The following is a 17,479-nucleotide window of genomic DNA, read 5'->3' on the forward strand; positions in this document are numbered from 1 at the left end:
TCTGTTTTTCCAAACATATATATATATAAATGCTGTTTATTCCTAAAGCAACAAAAAATACAGAAGACTTTGTAAAAATGTTGGTCACTGCTCTAGAGCAAAGTAACCTTGTTTAAGGAAAAAGTGTGAGGCAAGGGGTCGTCTCCCATGTTGTCTGCTTCCCTCTCAGGCCCCAGCTGTTCTAGGGAAATGCTTTTGACAACATCTTCAAGCTCCGTCATGACCTATTAAAATATTGACATTATTTCAATGCGATAAAGATAATTAAGCACATAGTAGTAAGCGTTGGCTCCTAGCTATAACTAAGAAGCACAAAGTACCCATTGATATACCAGTGGAGACAGTACTGTCAACTAAAGTGCTAGCAACTGTACTGGCATCACACCTTTCATCAGTGGCTGTTTGTTTTTTCTGTCATTAAGACAGCATCATCTTGTCCTCCAGGGCCATTCCTTCCTCATCTTTCTCATCCTTCATGTTCATCTGTGACAGTCATAACAAATCATACCAATCAACAGCAGCAACACATCCTTCAGCTACTGCTTGCAGTGGTAACTACACTGACAGATGAGATATACAACACTGCCATCTACTGTATACTGTACAAATGTGGCCTTATGCTCAACAGGGAGCGAAGAGTAGAAACTAAGTAATGCTGCGTAATTAGCTTTTTGATTGACACTGCATAGTAAATACAAAAAGTGAAATATGTTCATTCTTCAGATCATATGCATTCATCCCACTGTATGATGAAGACAGACGAGTACTAAAGAGAAAGCTTCAATTGTTCTGCTTGCTCACCAGGAACATAGGATCACAATTTTCATCAACTGGCAGGACTCCAGACAATATTTCTAGCAACACCTGTGGATGACAGATACCTTAGATTAACCACCTGGCTGGCTCCGGCTCTAGCCAACAACAGCCCTCTATTACTCTTCATTAATAATATATCAGGCTATGTCTAGATACTGTACGCTAGTGTTCCCAGGGTTCAGGCTGAACACTGACAGTAGCTGTTGGTTTATGATGAGGTTCAATCAGTTCAACACACAGAAGACCTGACCTCATATTGGACTGCTGACAGTAGAGTACATCATTTATGTCATACAGTACTGTTCCCACACTTTCCATTATAAGCCTCCATCAACATTTACCAACATGTTTTCTTTATCATTGAGGAGCAGTAACCTTTCATTTGTTGGTATTTCATTTTAAATGAATTGGCTGGTAGACGGGCACAGGTGCATGTTTCAGTGCAGTTCTCCCGTTTGACACAGTGGTCTAAGGCACTATTGCAGTGCTAGAGGCGTGTCACAATTGGACGTGATCGGGAGTCCCATAGGGCGGCGCACAATTGGCCCAGCATAGTACGGGTTAGGGGACGGTTTGGCCAGGGTAGTTCTTAAATGACTTGGATAGTTAAATAAAAAATTAAACAATTCTCACTTAAGGGTCCAACAATTGTGTGTCAGTAGGTTTTGGAGTCTGGCACTGAGGTAAAGCGCTGAACTGGCAATTCAATTTTATGAGTTTGACTTATGTTGCAGTTTCATCATCAATTCAATATTGTTGTCACTGTATCTTCTGGGTTATATTTAGGTATTTAAAGTGATAGTATGAAAGGCTTGACCTGTTTGGCATAATGTTTAGGGGTGTAGCCACATGAGGTGCTGTCTCAATTGCTTGTCATTGTCGTCATATGGAGGAGACCAAGGCGCAGTTTGGTAAGCGTGCATACTTCTTTAATGAAAGAAAGAACAATGAACAAACTATACAAAACGACCCGTGACGCTAATATGGCTAGTGCAGACAGGCAACTTAACATAGAATAAGAACCCACAAACTACTCAACGAATATGGCTACCTAAATATGGTCCCCAATCAGACAACGATAAACAGCTGCCTCTGATTGAGAACCAATCTAGGCAACCATAGACATATAAACACCTAGACTTACAAAAACCCTAGACTAGCAAAACCCCCTAGACAATACAAAACTAAACAAAACACCCTCGTCACACCCTGACCTAACCAAAATAATAAAGAAAACAAAGATAACTAAGGTCAGGGCGTGACAGTCATGTAGTGTCACTCAGGTGATATTCAAATCAGTGCTGGTGTGGATTTTCACCCAACATTGTATAATGTCTTCATATTGTGTTAGTTCCATAGATGTGTGTTGGTGAAAAGTACAACATACCACCCAAAAACTGTTTGATTCGATTTTTTCGGTCATCACTGTCGAAGACGACTGCATGGCCGAGGCCCGTGTCAGCCCAAAGAGATATTCGGTACAAGTGCTTTATCCAGAAACAAAATTCTGCAGCCAGACACTTATGTTTAGAACTCATGAATAACTACTATTGAGACTGATATGACAAGGTTGTCTGTCTATGGTTTTTAAGAGGATCTGTCGCACATCCGACCCTAGCTAAGGTGCAGGGGATAAAGAGTAATGCTGAAATAAAAAGGTCTCCGCACACTCAGGATTAATACACAATTTAACATGTATTTTGTCATGCTCTGATGAAGGTCTGATGAGCGAAAACTCAGCCTAAATAAATATAAAGTTGTGCATTGATCCTGAGTGTGCGGAGACTCATTTTCATGTCTGACTATGATTCAAATGTCAAATATTTAATCAAGTGGTATAAGAAAGGCATTTATTAAAAACGTCCAGTTACCTCTTGTCATCTCCGTGGACATGGTTGCTGCTGTGCAGATAATCCAAGCCTCTGGCTGTTCCCAAGGCGGTCAGACATCTGTACCAGGACATAGGAGGACTACGGTCCTACAACCACACAAACATATTCATCCTAAAGAGAAAGCACCTGTAAAACATCTCTCTTCCAAAATCTATTTTATTTAATTGATTATGTACAAATGAAGGTAGCTACAATCAATATTGATATTGATACTGATATTGTACAGTGTGCATGCTTACCAAGCAAGCCAGCCGGTCTGGCAACGACCCATTAGACATGTAAGCATACACAAAACAAGGGTGATTATGTCTACCAGGTTTTCATGTTTGAACCTGTGGAACAAGAAGCCTATCATCAGATAAACAGTAGTCTTTTTTTCAAACCATAAAGACAATTCAAGCTAAATCAAATCTAGTAATATCCATTCAATCTAAAACCGATATCTGGACAGCTCCTAAGTAAAAGCCATTCTCGCAGGACATTTCTCTGTTGATTTTATTACAGTAGAGAGCCATTAAGTTGCCTTATTGAGATATTGAGCACACACTAGCTATTGCTTCTGTTAAAGAAATAGAGCTGCAATGGTTATGAAGTGGTCACACAGTAGGTCAGCTAGTTTATAAGGACTCCCTACAATAGGACAATGGAAGAGCAGAAAATAGACACTTATGCCATAAGAATTTGGACCTCTTGAATGAACTGAACATTTTTTAATTTTTTAAATATATTTTTTTCACCTTTATTTAACCAGATAGGCTAGTTGAGAACAAGTTCTCATTTGCAACTGCGACTTGGCCAAGAGAAAGCATATAAATTCGACACATACAACAACACAGAGTTACACATGGAGTAAACAAAACATCAATAGTCAATAATATAGCAGAGCAAAAGAAAACAAAAGTCTATGTACAGTGAGTACAATAAATAGGCCATGGTGGAGAAGTAATTACAATATAGCAATTAAACACTGGAATGGTAGATGTGCAGAAGATGAATGTGCAAGTAGAGATACTGGGGTGCAAAGGAGCAAGATAAATAAATAAATACTGTATGGGGATGAGGTAGGTAGATAGATGGGTTGTTTACTGTCACGCCTTGGTCATTGTATCTTGTGTTTTTGTTATATGTTTGGGTAGGCCAGGGTGTGACATGGGTTTATATGTTGTTATTTCGTATTGGGGTTTGTATTAATTAGGAGTGTGTATTAGTAGGGGTGTGTCTAGTTAGGCTTGGCTGCCTGAGGCATTCCTAATTGGAGTCAGCTGATTCTAGTTGTCTCGGATTGGGAACCGTATTTAGGTAGCCTGAGTGCGCCTTGTATTTCGTGGGTGATTGTACCTGTCCTTGTGTTAGTCACCAGATAGGCTGTAATTAGTTTCACTCGTTTGTTGTTTTGTATTCTCAGTTATTTCATGTACAGCATTTTCTTCATTAAAAATCATGAGTAACCTACACGCTGCATTTCGGTCTGATTCACTTCAAACAACAGACGAATATCATTACAGAATCACCCACCACCATTCACAGACCGAGCAGCGTGTGAACTGGCAGGATCTAAAGGAGGACGTTATGGAATCGAAAAGGAAAGCACGGTTATACAGAGCGAGAACCGAAGGTAACGGGAAAGCGCAAGTATGAGGAGGCAGCACGGCGACTCGTTGGAAACCGGAAATTCACCCCAAAAAAATGTATTGGGGGGGCTTAGGGAGAGTATGGCTGAGTCAGGAGATAAACCTGAGCCAACTCTCCTTGTTCATCGTGAGGAGCCAAGGAGGAGACCTGAACCAGAGCCAGTGTTAGAGGTGAGCGAAGCAGAGACTGTGAAGGAGTTAATGGGGAAAGTGGAGTGGAGAGTAATGAGGGAGTTGCTAGCTTGGTGCTATAGATATAATATTCGTCCGACGGATCGTGTCGGGGATTTAATAGCACCTGAGTTAGCGCTCTATACTCAACCTGAGGTGCGTGTTAGTCAGCTGGTGAAGTTGGTGCCAGCCTCACGCACCAGGCCTCCTGTGCACATCCCTAGCCTTGCACGTCCTGTGCCTACACTGCTCTCAAGATCTCCAGTACGTCTTCACGGTCTAGCCCATCCTGTGCCACCTCCACACACCAGTCCTCCCTGTGCTCACCGTTGGGCTAGAGAGACCGGGCAGGCACCAGTGCGGGAGCATAGCCCGGTGAGGCACATACCAGCTCTTCCTATTGGCCGGGCTAGAGTGGGCATCGAGCCAGGTAAGCTTGGGCAGGCTCGGTGCTCAAGAGCTCCAGTGCGCCTGCACGGTCCGGTCTATCCAGAGCCACCTATACACACCAGTCCTCCGGTAGCAGCTCCCCGCACCAGGCTTCCTGTGCGTGTCCTCGCGCTAGTACCACCAGTTCCAGCACCACGCACCAGGCCTCCAGTGCACATCGCCTGTTCAGCACAGCCAGTGCTTTTCTCCCCTCCTGTGCTACCGGAGTCTCCCGCTTGTTTAGCGCAACCAGAGCTGTTCTCCTCTCCTGCGCTGCCGGAGTCTCCTGTCTGTCCAGCGCCACCAGTGCTCCCAGTCGGCCCAGCACGTCCAGTGCGCCTCGCCTGTTCAGCGCAGCCAGAGCCTTTCTCCTCTCCTGCGCTGCCGGAGTCTCCTGTCTGCCCAGCGCCGCCAGTCGGCCCAGCGTCACCAGTCTGCCAGGATCCGCCAGAAGTGCCAGTCTACCAAAATCTTCTAGATCGGCCAGACAACCTTAATCATCCAGGTCCACCAGCCAGCCAGGATTTACCGGAGCCTACTACCTGCCTGAGCTTCCTCTCAGTACTGAGCTCCCTCTCTGTACTAGGCTCCCTCTCTGTACTAGGCTCCCTCTCTGTACTGGGCTCCCTTTCAGTACCGAGCTTCCTCTCAGTACCGAGTTTCCCCTCAGTACCCCTCAGTACCGGGCTTCCCCTCAGTACCGGGCTTCCCCTCAGTACCGGGCTTCCCCTCTGTCCCGGGCTGCCCCTCTGTTCCGGGCTGCCCCTCTGTTCCGAGCTGCCCCTCTGTTCCGAGCTGCCCCTCTGTTCCGAGCTGCCCCTCTGTTCCGAGCTGCCCCTCTGTCCCGAGCTGCCCCTCTGTCCCGAGCTGCCCTTCTGTCCCGAGCTGCCCCTCTGTCCCGAGCTGCCCCTCAGTTATGTGGGGATCAGGGTGAGGACTATTAGGCCATGGTCGGCGGAGAAGGTGGATTATCCTAGGAAGCGTAGGGGAGGAACTAGGACATTTATGGAGTGGGGTCCACGTCCCGAGCCAGAACCGCCACCATGGACAGACGCCCACCCGGACCCTCCCTATGCTCTTGAGGTGCGTCCCGGAGTCCGCACCTTAGGGGGGGGGTTCTGTCACGCCTTGGTCATTGTATCTTGTGTTTTTGTTATATGTTTGGGTAGGCCAGGGTGTGACATGGGTTTATATGTTGTTATTTCGTATTGGGGTTTGTATTAATTAGGAGTGTGTATTAGTAGGGGTGTGTCTAGTTAGGCTTGGCTGCCTGAGGCGATTCCTAATTGGACTCAGCTGATTCTAGTTGTCTCGGATTGGGAACTGTATTTAGGTAGCCTGAGTGCGCGCGTTGTATTTCGTACCTGTCCTTGTGTTAGTCACCAGATAGGCTGTAATTAGTTTTACTTGTTTGTTGTTTTGTATTCTCAGTTATTTCATGTACAGCATTTTCTTCATTAAAAATCATGAGTAACCTACACGCTGCATTTCGGTCTGATTCACTTCAAACAACAGAGGAATATCATTACATTTACAGATGGGCTATGTACAGGTGCAGTGATCTGTGAGCTGCTCTGACAGCTGGTGCTTAAAGCTAGTGAGGGAGATATGAGTCTCCAGCTTCAGAGATTTTTGCAGCTCCTCTAGTGAGATGTCTTCCATCTAAAAGAGTAAGAAACTGAAGTTTTGGTAACCTTTTAGAATGTGCTGTTTAATTAAATCATACACACACTGAATACACCAAACATTAACCCTAACATTAAGAACATCTTTATCAAAGGCACTTAAATCTTTTGTCTTGTCCATTCAACCTCTGAATGGCATGCATACACAATCCATGTCTCAATTGTCTAAAGGTATAAAAATCCTTCTTTAACTTGTCTCCTCCCCTTCATCTACACTGATTGAAGTGGATTTAACAAGTGAGGGATCATAGCTTTCACCTGGATTCACCTGGTCAGTCTATGTCACGGAAAGAGCAGGTGTTCTTAATGTTTTGTATACTCTGTGTGCAATATGAATAGTGTTATTGCCACAGATAATATTGGCACCTACTGAGAGTAGTTTCATCACTGCCACAGGTTTACCATTGATGAGGCCTTTGTAGACCGTTCCAAAGCTGCCCTCACCAAGGCCAGTGAGTGGAAAGAAAGCCTTAGAAAACCTGAGAATCAATGGATTATTAACCTGTTCATAAGGGACAGTCTTGGTATACTACCATCATTTTTTATGAGGTAAATGCTGCCATCTACTGGATATTGTGTGCATCGCGACACATTTCTGAACCGGATCAAACGATCAGTCAAATTTCACTCAACACAATCTATAATAGCTTCTTGTCACCACATCTATGTAATTAAACCACCAGTAAAATAACCTATAATCTATATAACCCCATGTATTACTATGTTTTGGGCGCTCATAACACCTCAAGTGGTTATAACACATGCATATGAAAGTCATACAACATTAGTCCAAACCTGAAGTGTCATTGGGTTCCTCGACCTCCTGCTGCTCTGAGGTGCTGTCTGGAAGTGGCTGTTCCTCTGTCCTTCCCAAGGTTCTGCTTTCAGTGTTGTTTACTGTCTCTTTTCCCCCAGGGGACACAGGTGGCTGGAATGTGGCTGGGGGATGGTTGAGCGGAGGTTTTTTATGTTTGGGTAAAATCGTAGATAAGAAATCTATACAAGACGATCAAAACCAGCGAGCGGAATAGACATTCAATACAAGCTCTTTGATGAAACACACGTTGACCGTAGCATACCCGGTAGCAGAATCCTGGCTGCAGCCATTAACCTGTGGCTCATCAAGATGCCACCTCTCCCACAGTGCTGTTAGATGTCCCCCAGCTTCAAATCTCCTGGCATTTGAAAGGTAGGTTCAAGAATAGAGTAGACCATGACCGGAACAACCAAAAACCAGCATCTGATGTATACAATGCTAATGTTGCAATTTAACAGACAGCTTTGACAGAAGGTAACAATTTTGTCATCAAAGATGACAACTTTGGTGTCACTCCTATCAGTGAAGTACTGTAGATGACCAGCACATGACCTTAAATGCGAGTACCTGAGAGTACTTCGGCTCCCCTGTGGGTTTGTGTATAGAAACAAGAACGTCTTTCCAGCTCTCTTGAGGGTCCAAGAAGTCTGATAATTTTCGTTGAACCCCATAGTGGAGGTTCCGAAATAAATGTAGCTGACTTTATCTAAATAATTTATTTTCTTGTTCATTGAGGTACTCTTTAGAAAAATAGCAATATCCCTAAAGTGTAACATTATAGGCTCACCATGTGACATGGTTTCACATTTGTCATTACTGTAGCATGTAGGTTAACATCAGTGCCCTCTTGTGGGAAATCTTGCAATATCTGCAGGGATTTTAAAGTTCCACTATTCTCCACCAGTATAGTATAGAAGACAGACTTTCCATTCCTGTATCTGATATTAATGTTGGAAGCATGCAAGTCAAGATGCTGTTGTGATTAGGTCCAGAGGTCTGGCGCATACTTACACATCAACAATTATGATGAAATAACCATGACAGAATGCTGTGCATGCTTGCTCTTTGATTGTTAATTGGAAGTTAGTGAGACTAATTATCTCTCTCTTTATAAGCAGTACCTGATCTGTTTATAGCCTGCTAGTTGCTTTTTGCTCTGAGTGTGTTGGTTGAGGATTTATGATCAGTTACACATGCTGATGCTGGGTTCTGGTAGCCTGGCAGGGTGGCTGGCTGGCTTGATGGATGACTGGAGTTGTGGGTGGGTAGGTCTGGCTGATAGGTTGTATGGCTGACTGGGTGGTTGAGAGTGAAGGAGAGGCCCAGGGTCCACTCTGTAGATGGAATAGATGAGATGTTGTGCTGTGCATATGATTCATAGACTCAGTGTCTGGTTATGAACCTTGTGGCTGATTTGATATGTGGAAGTACAATCATAACTTGACTGTGACCCTGAGGTCATGTACTTTACCCATACTGATAGGACAGAGAAATACTGACATGCTCTACTCTGTTTACTAAGCCTGCATAAGGGACCAAGTGACACTCTCCGTTGTCAACACTGTATTTGTATCTGTTCCCACAGGGGCCATAATTATTTCTACGACACCTCAGAGAGACTACTACTGATTACATCTACCAACAATAACTCATATGAGGACTGAATTAACAATGCAAACCATCCATGTGTAAAATTGTTTTTATTTATTATTTATTTTCTATGAAACAACATAATTTAAACCATTAACAGAATGGCGGAGGCCGAAAATGTGGGTCTCTCATAGAGGCCTTCCTTGACAAAATACAACACGTTTATGAGTTCATTGTTCTGGGTTTGTTTGCTGTGTACTATATATTCAAGAGCGTGTGTGTGTTTGCTGTGCGGGTGTGTGTGTGTGTGTGTGTGTGTGTGTGTGTGTGTGTGTGTGTGTGTGTGTGTGTGTGTGTGTGTGTGTGTGTGCGTGCGTGCGTGCGTGCGTGCGTGCGTGCGTGCGTGCGTGCGTGTGTGCGTGTGTGTACAAGCTGGAGGGTGCAACCAACTAGGTGTGTTGTTTGGAATGTAAAGATATTGCATTATGCCTGAGAGACCTTCAAAGGAGTTCCATGTTTGACAGGGGTGTGCAACTGACAAGCAGCCCTCAGATTAGTGCTCTGAGTTAGACGGCCCTCACACCTGCACACAGGGCCCTCAGAGTAGAGCTCTGTGTCAGACGGCCCTCACATCTGCACACAGGACCCCTTTGAAGTCCCTAACTGTCTCCTGTGTTTTCCCCTAGGATCTCACTACCGTTCACACGCAAAGTCCCAGATGCAGGGAGTAAGGCCAGCTCTGGTTTCTTCTTTGTGTTAATTATTGGAGCAGAGTGAGAGAGGGAGACAGGGAGAGAGAGAGAGACAGAGAAAGAGGGAGAAATGGGAAAAGAGGAAGAGAGGGAGAGATAAACAACAGAGGAAAGAGGAAGAGAGGGAGAGATAAACAACAGAGAGAGAGAGAGAGAGAGAGAGAGAGAGAGAGAGAGAGAGAGAGAGAGAGAGAGAGAGAGAGAGAGAGAGAGAGAGAGAGAGAGAGAGAGAGAGAGAGAGAGAGAGAGAGAGAGAGAGAGAGAGAGACCAGGAAACATAGTTGAGGACCTGAGTAGTGAGGAGTGAGTAGTGGGACTCAGTCTGGGTCCAGAGCAGGGTTCTAATTCACAGTGACCAAAAGCCTGAGGAGAGGACAGGGGGAACTCTAAGGAGAGAGGAGGGAGACTCTGGGGCAATGAGCATAGCCTTGTTATTGACAGCAGAAGACAGGCTTGCTGCCCAATGCCCACGAAATGAGATGGAAACTGAGCTGCACTTCCTAACCCTCTGCCAAATGTATGACCACATTAGAGATACATACTGTATTTCCCACAGATCACACAGACCAACAAAGAATTTGAAAACAAATGAAACATTGATAAACTCCCAATTCTGTTAGGTGAAATATTGCAGTTGTGCAACGATAGCAGCAAGATCTGTGGCCCGTTGCCATAAGAAAAGGGCAACAAGTTGAGCACAAACAACATTGTAAATACCACCAATATTTATCTGTTTATTTATCTTCCCCTATTATTCATACTACAACTATTTGCACATTGATAAAACCCTGTACATAGCTGATAACAACACTTGAAATGTCCATCTTTTTTAAACTTTCTTGAGTGCAATATTTACTGTTAAATTCTCATTTTTGTTGATGTTGTTTTGTGTCTTCTCACTTTTGTTTATTGTTTATCTCACTTGCTGTCACACCCTGACCATAGTTTGCTTTGTATGTTTCTATGTTTTGGTTGGTCAGGGTGTGAGCTGAGTGGGCATTCTATGTTACATGTCTAGTTTGTCTAGTTCTATGTTTGGCCTGATATGGTTCTCAATCAGAGGCAGGTTGTTCGTCATTGTCTCTGATTGGGAACCATATTTAGGTAGCCTGTTTGGTGTTGGGTTTTGGTGGGTGATTGTCCTTGTTACTGTCTCTGTGTTACTTTGCACCAGTATTAGGCTGTTTCGGTTTTTGTGTTACGTTTTTGTATTTGATTCGTGTTTACTTTGTTTCATTAAACATGGATCGCAATAGCCACGGCGCATTTTGGTCTGACTCTCCTTCACATACAGAAAACCGTTACACTTGCTTTAGCAATGTAAACACGTTTCCCATACCAATAAAGCCCCTTCGATTTGAACTGAAGGGAGACAAGGGGAACCCCCTACTGATTAGGAACAAGGGCAGAGGAGAGAAGTGCCAACCCAGGATATATTATAGTACGATGTGGTCATACTAAGTCGTGATGGAAGGACCTCCGTGAGTGAAAAAAAGTGTGTTGTGGCGGTGCTGGGGCAGTGAAGGAGCCACATTGCCAGGGTTGCTAGGTTACGGTTTGTCACATACCCAGACCTTGGTTGTGTCCGAAAACCCATACTTGTGTCCTAAATAGTAGGCGTTTGAGTATGGAATAAATTACGTTTAATAGTGTGCGGCATTTCAAAAATCTAGTATACTTTAAATTCCCAGATGTCAAACTAATTTCGGCTTTGACAACAGCTGATCAATTAGATATGGGGATGCGCTACCGAAATCAATGATTAGCAGGAAACAATGAAATCATGCATGACACATTCTCAGTATGCAAAAATATAATGTCTAATAGTGTGTGACATTTCTAAAATCAAGTATGATTTAAATGCCAGGGTGTAATACTATTTTTGGCTCTTTTTTCCACAATGCATTGGAAAAGGTGGGCTGCGAGTGATAGGCCCTAGTTCTCTTCAAGTAGCCAACTCCAAAACTAGGCTTCTTAATTGGGATTATAAACTGGGTGGTTCGAGCCCTGAATGCTAATTGGCTAAAAGCTGTGGTATTTATGACTGTATACCACAGGTGTGACAAAACATTTATTTTTACTGTTCTAATTATGTTGGTAACCAGTTTATAATAGCAATAAGGCACCTCAGGGTTTGTGGTATATGGCCAATATACCATTGCTAAGCGCTGTATCCAGGCTCTCCAAATTGTGTCGTGCCTAAGAACAGGCCTTAGCCCTGGTATATTGACCATATACCACACAACCCTCGGGTCTTATTTCTTAATTATAAAATGGGTGGTTTGAGCCCTGAAAGCTGATTGGCAGAAAGCCATGGTATATCAGACTGTATACCATGGGTATGACAAAAAAAATGACATTGGTAACCAGTTTATAATAGCAATAAGGCACCTTGCGGGTTTGTGTTTTATGGCCAATATTCCATGACTAAGGGCTGTATCCAGGCACTCTGCGTTGTGTTGTGCAAAAACAGCCCGTGGTATATCGGCCATACCACACTTCCTCGGGACTTATTGCTTAAATATGCCCAAAGCTTGTACGGTGGTGTTTTAATATATGCTAAGTATATTTTGTTCTCCTTAGAATGATCACAAGTATTGCATCATAGGCTACATCTTTGAAAACAGAAGTATTTTTTATTTATTTTTGTCCAAAGTGGATTTCTGTTTTCTCACTGAAAAGTGTTTCCTGTTCTCTTGGCCTTCGTCAGAGCTTTTAAACTAAATAATAAACCATCTTTTCATTTCTGAATCTGTCGGCGCCTGGGACTCTGGAACATATGGATTGTTTTAGTTTTGTATGCTAGGCTACGTATATAATTATTTAACTTAGAGTTCAAATCAAAGTTTATTTGTCACGTGCGCCAAAAAACTGTTGAGGAGCATTTTTGTCCTAGCATTGGCACTCCGGTACCGCTTGCCATGCGGTCGTAGAGAGAACAGTCTATGACTGGGGTGGCTGGGGTCTTTGAAGTCGGATATTTACATACACCTTAGCCAAATACATTTAAACTTAGTTTTTCACAATTCCTGACATTTAATCATAGTAAATATCCCCTGTTTTAGGTCAGTTATGAAATAAAGTTTATTTGTCACGTGCGCTGAATACAACAGGTTACAATGAAAGGCTTACAATGAAAGGCTCTAACCAATAGGATCACCACTTTATGTGAAATGTCAGAATAATAGTAGAGAGAATTATTTCTTTCAGCTTTTATATCTTTCATCACATTCCCAGTTGGTCAGAAGTTTACATACACTCAATTAGTATTTGGTAGCATTGCCTTCAAATTGTTTAACTTGGGTCAAAAGTTTCAGGTAGCCTTCCACAAGCTTCTCACAATAAGTGGAGGGAATTTTGGCCCATACCTCCTGACAGAGCTGGTGTAACTGTCCATTTGAAAGACCCATTTGCGTCCAAGCTTTAACTTCCTGACTGATGTCTTGAGATGTTGCTTCAATATATCCACATAATTTTCCATCCTCATGATGCCATCTATTTTGTGAAACGCACCAGTCCCTCCCGCAGTAAAGCACCCCCACAACATGATGCTGCTTCACATTTGGGATGGTGTTCTTCGGCTTGGAAGCCTCCCCCTTTTTCCTCCAAACATAACGATGGTCATTATGGCCAAACAGTTCTATTTTTGTTTCATCAGACCAGAGGACATTTTTCCAAAAAGTACAATCTTTGTCCCCATGTGCAGTTGCAAACCGTAGTCTGGCTTTTTTTATGGCGGTTTTTGAGCAGTGGCTTCTTCCTTGCTGAGCAGCCTTTCCGGTTATGTCTATATAGGCCTCGTTTTACTGTGGATATAGATACTTTTGTACCTGTTTCCTCCAGCATCTTCACAAGGTCCTTTGCTGTTGTTCTGGGATTGATTTTCACTTTTCGCACCAAAGTACATTAATCTCTAGAAGACAGAACCCGTCTCCTTCCTGAGCGATATGACGGCTGCGTGGTCCCATGGTGTTTATACTTGCGTACTATTGTTTGTACAGATGAACGTGGTACCTTCAGGCATTTGGAAATTGCTCCCAAGGATGAACCAGACTTGTGGAGGTCCACAATTTTTTTCTGAGGTCTTAGCTGATTTCTTTTTGATTTTCCCATGATGTCAAGCAAAGAGGCACTGAGTTTGAAGGTAGGCCTTGAAATACACAGGTACACCTCCAATTGACTCAGATTATGTCAATTAGCCTATCAGAAGCTTATAAAGCCATGACATAATTTTCTGGAATTTTCCAAACTGTTTAAAGGCACAGTCAACTTAGTGTATGTAAACTTCTGACCCACTGTAATTGTGATACAGTGCAATAATCTGTCAGCAAACAATTGTTGAAAAAATTACTTGTGTTGTGTACAAAGTACATGTCCTAACCAACTTGCCAAATTCTATAGTTTGTGAACAAGGAATTTGTGGAGGGTTGAAAAAATATTTTTATTGACTCCAACCGAAGTGTATGTTAACTTCTGACTTCAACTGTATGTATCAAGCCTTAGTAGTCATTCTGATGTCGTTCCCAATGATCATTGCTTTAGTTTATTATGGTGCTGTCCTGCGGTTCTCAATTTGCAACGCACCAGACACGTTTTTATGTGCAATAGCCTTTTGATTTGAAGAGTTGAAAAATGTTGGTGTGTGGTTTCACTAATAAATACACTGAGTGTACAAAATATTAGAAACACCTTCCTAATATTGAGTTGCAGCCCCTTTAGCCCTCAGAACGACCGGGCATGGACTACAAGGTGTCGAAAGCAACATGGACTACAAGGTGTCGAAAGCAACATGGACTACAAGGTGTCGAAAGCAACATGGACTACAAGGTGTCGAAAGCAACATGGGCTACAAGGTGTCGAAAGCAACATGGACTACAAGGTGTCAAAAGCAACATGGACTACAAGGTGTCGAAAGCAACATGGACTACAAGGTGTCGAAAGCAACATGGACTACAAGGTGTCGAAAGCAACATGGACTACAAGGTGTCGAAAGCAACATGGACTACAAGGTGTCGAAAGCAACATGGACTACAAGGTGTCGAAAGCAACATGGACTACAAGGTGTCGAAAGCAACATGGACTACAAGGTGTCGAAAGCAACATGGAAGCAAAGGGATGCTGGCCCATGTTGACACCAATGCTTCCATACAGTTGTGTCAAGTTGGTTGGATGTCCTTTTGATGTCCATTCTTGATACACCCAGGAAACTGTTGAGCATGAAAAACCCAGCGGCGTTGCAGTTCTTGACACACTCAAACCAGAGCACCTGGCACCTACTACCATATTTGTCTTGCCCAATCACCCTCTGAATGGCACACATACACAATACATGTCTCAATTTTCTCAAGGCTTTAAAATCCTTCTTTAACCCGACTCCTCCCTTTCATCTACATTAATTGAAGTGGATTTAACAAGTGACATCAATAAGGGATCATAGCTTTCACCTGGATTCACCTGGTCAGTCTACTGTATGTCATGGAAAGAGCTGTGTTCCTAATGTTTTGTACACCCCGTGTATGGAACCAAATGATCCGTTTCTGTCTTCAGTCCTTTTTAAATAGGATAGATGAGCTATATGCTCTACTACGGTGTAGGCTAAATGTGATAGTCTGCCTATAACCAGCAAAGACCAGAGTCTTTTCAAAGATTGGAAATGAGCAATAACCAGGCTGGTTAATGTGATGCATGTCTGTTGAATTTGGAAAAATCCACCTGCATTCGACCCCGCCCCACCTACTCAGGCAGCCAGGAGCCGCTACTGTGTTGCGGCCTTGGCGTACTGCATTATTTTTACTAAGCAGTGCTTGCTAAATAGAATGCAGCAATGAGTAAATGGTGTGCTGTTTAAGTATGTAGTACGCAAGTATGGGTATTCGTACATGGCCCTTGTGATATCAGTCATTTTCTGGCACCTCTCGCTCCATTTGAACAGAGCATGCAGAGTACATAGAACAAGATAATGAAGGACCATGATACTCTACTCTCATGTATAGAGATACAGAATTTGACTCTTTGAGCTTGTATGCACACTTGTGTTGCTTTCAAGCACATGTGATTTATAGATACATTTACCAGACATCTAACAGCTTTAACATACTGTATACGTTGGCTATGTATCTAGGGAAATCAAGTCATGTCAGGCGATGTAACAGGTCAATAGGCTGGATCAGAATTCCTTTATCTGAGAATGTAAATGAGCCAACTGAATGGAAACACTCATTTGTACAGAGAGTGAGCGAGAGTGAGCAACAGGGGATAGGACACCGTGTCAGAACCATAGAGGAGTCTGTATGAAGACTGTCTGGCTATATGAAGGGCTTGGCAGAATACTCAACTATGTTTCCTGGTCTCTCTCTCTCTTTTCTCTCTCTCTTTCTCTCTTTCTCTCTCTCTCTCTCTCTCTCTCTCTCTCTCTCTCTCTCTCTCTCTCTCTCTCTCTCTCTCTCTCTCTCTCTCTCTCTCTCTCTCTCTCTCTCTCTCTCTCTATCTCTCTTTCTCTCTCTCTCTCTCTCTCTCTCTCTCTCTCTCTCTCTCTCTCTCTCTCTCTCTCTCTCTCTCTCTCTCTCTCTCTCTCTCTCTCTCTCTCTTATTCATCATAATGATCTGAAAACCATTCTGTTGTCTTGTTTTGATAATGGCTTTACTACGCTGTCATGCTACATACTGTACAAGCAGTACCTTAATGCAAAGGCACTTAGAAGTCTGTTAGGAAAACTTTACAATGCATTATTTTAGGTACTGATGTATTTTACATGTTTTTGTATTAAAATGTGTTTTATTAGTGTGCCATCAAATGTTTATTGTTGTCACACTGTACAGACCCTTTTAATAACACACGCCTTGTTCTTGTTAGCAGAGCTTTATATGACGTATTGTAGTTGTCAAGGGTAGACATAGAGGGCAGTAGTGGCCTGCATATATTCTACCTGTATTGTAACACTGACTGACCAAAAAGTACAAAGCATTTAGATCATCTACAACTCATAATCACCAAAGATAAATACAGAGAAAGCAGCCAAAGCTTTCTGACACAGTTGCCGGGGATTGAGAGGCAGCTCTCTGGTGCGTCGCAGTCCAGTAGTCACCGACACTGCATGATTGCAGGAGGTTGGCCTCTCATATTTCCCACTAAACCTCTGGCTCAGATCCCAAATGATCTGTCCATTGAAGCGAGTCACCCTCCCTCCCTGGCTGCCACCCTCACTACTCTGAGGGCACACGTTAGCCATAGAGAAGGCCGGGCAAATTGGTTAAAACATCTTGAAGGTCATACACACACAAGGCCTTTTAGTATATCATGTCAACCACGTAAAAAAGGGTCTAGAGAGACGATATTAACAACTACAGACAAGAAGTGATACAACAATAGCTTGTCCTACAAATATTCTTTAATGACAGTTGCCAGATCCCTTTGTTCCACCACAATGCTCCACTTCCTGAGGGTCAACTCCAGAAAAGTGCTTTGTAGTTCGTGGAGCTTGAATTTATAACCCCCATTGTGAGGGACAGATTTGTTTGGGGTCCTTTTGTGGGGCTCGTAGTTAGTGATTAGGAGGACCTGACAGGATATAGACTCGCCCAGGGTAATCTATGGGAATCTAGGGGTGTCAGGTCAACAGTGACCCAGATCATTCAAAGGCTCTTCTGATTTTCTTAGGCAAGTCCTTGATGGTACGTGACCCCTGGCAGTGGTGCT

The 17,479-nt window shown here is 43.2% G+C and overlaps 1 pseudogene; it reads right to left on the reverse strand.

The window, feature by feature from the left end:
- Window positions 1–92: 92 nt before the first annotated feature.
- Window positions 93–17,012, reverse strand: LOC123989710 (annotated as a pseudogene).
- Window positions 17,013–17,479: the final 467 nt, after the last annotated feature.

Source organism: Oncorhynchus gorbuscha, linkage group LG02, assembly GCF_021184085.1.
Source record: "Oncorhynchus gorbuscha isolate QuinsamMale2020 ecotype Even-year linkage group LG02, OgorEven_v1.0, whole genome shotgun sequence".
NCBI lineage: Eukaryota > Metazoa > Chordata > Actinopteri > Salmoniformes > Salmonidae > Oncorhynchus > Oncorhynchus gorbuscha.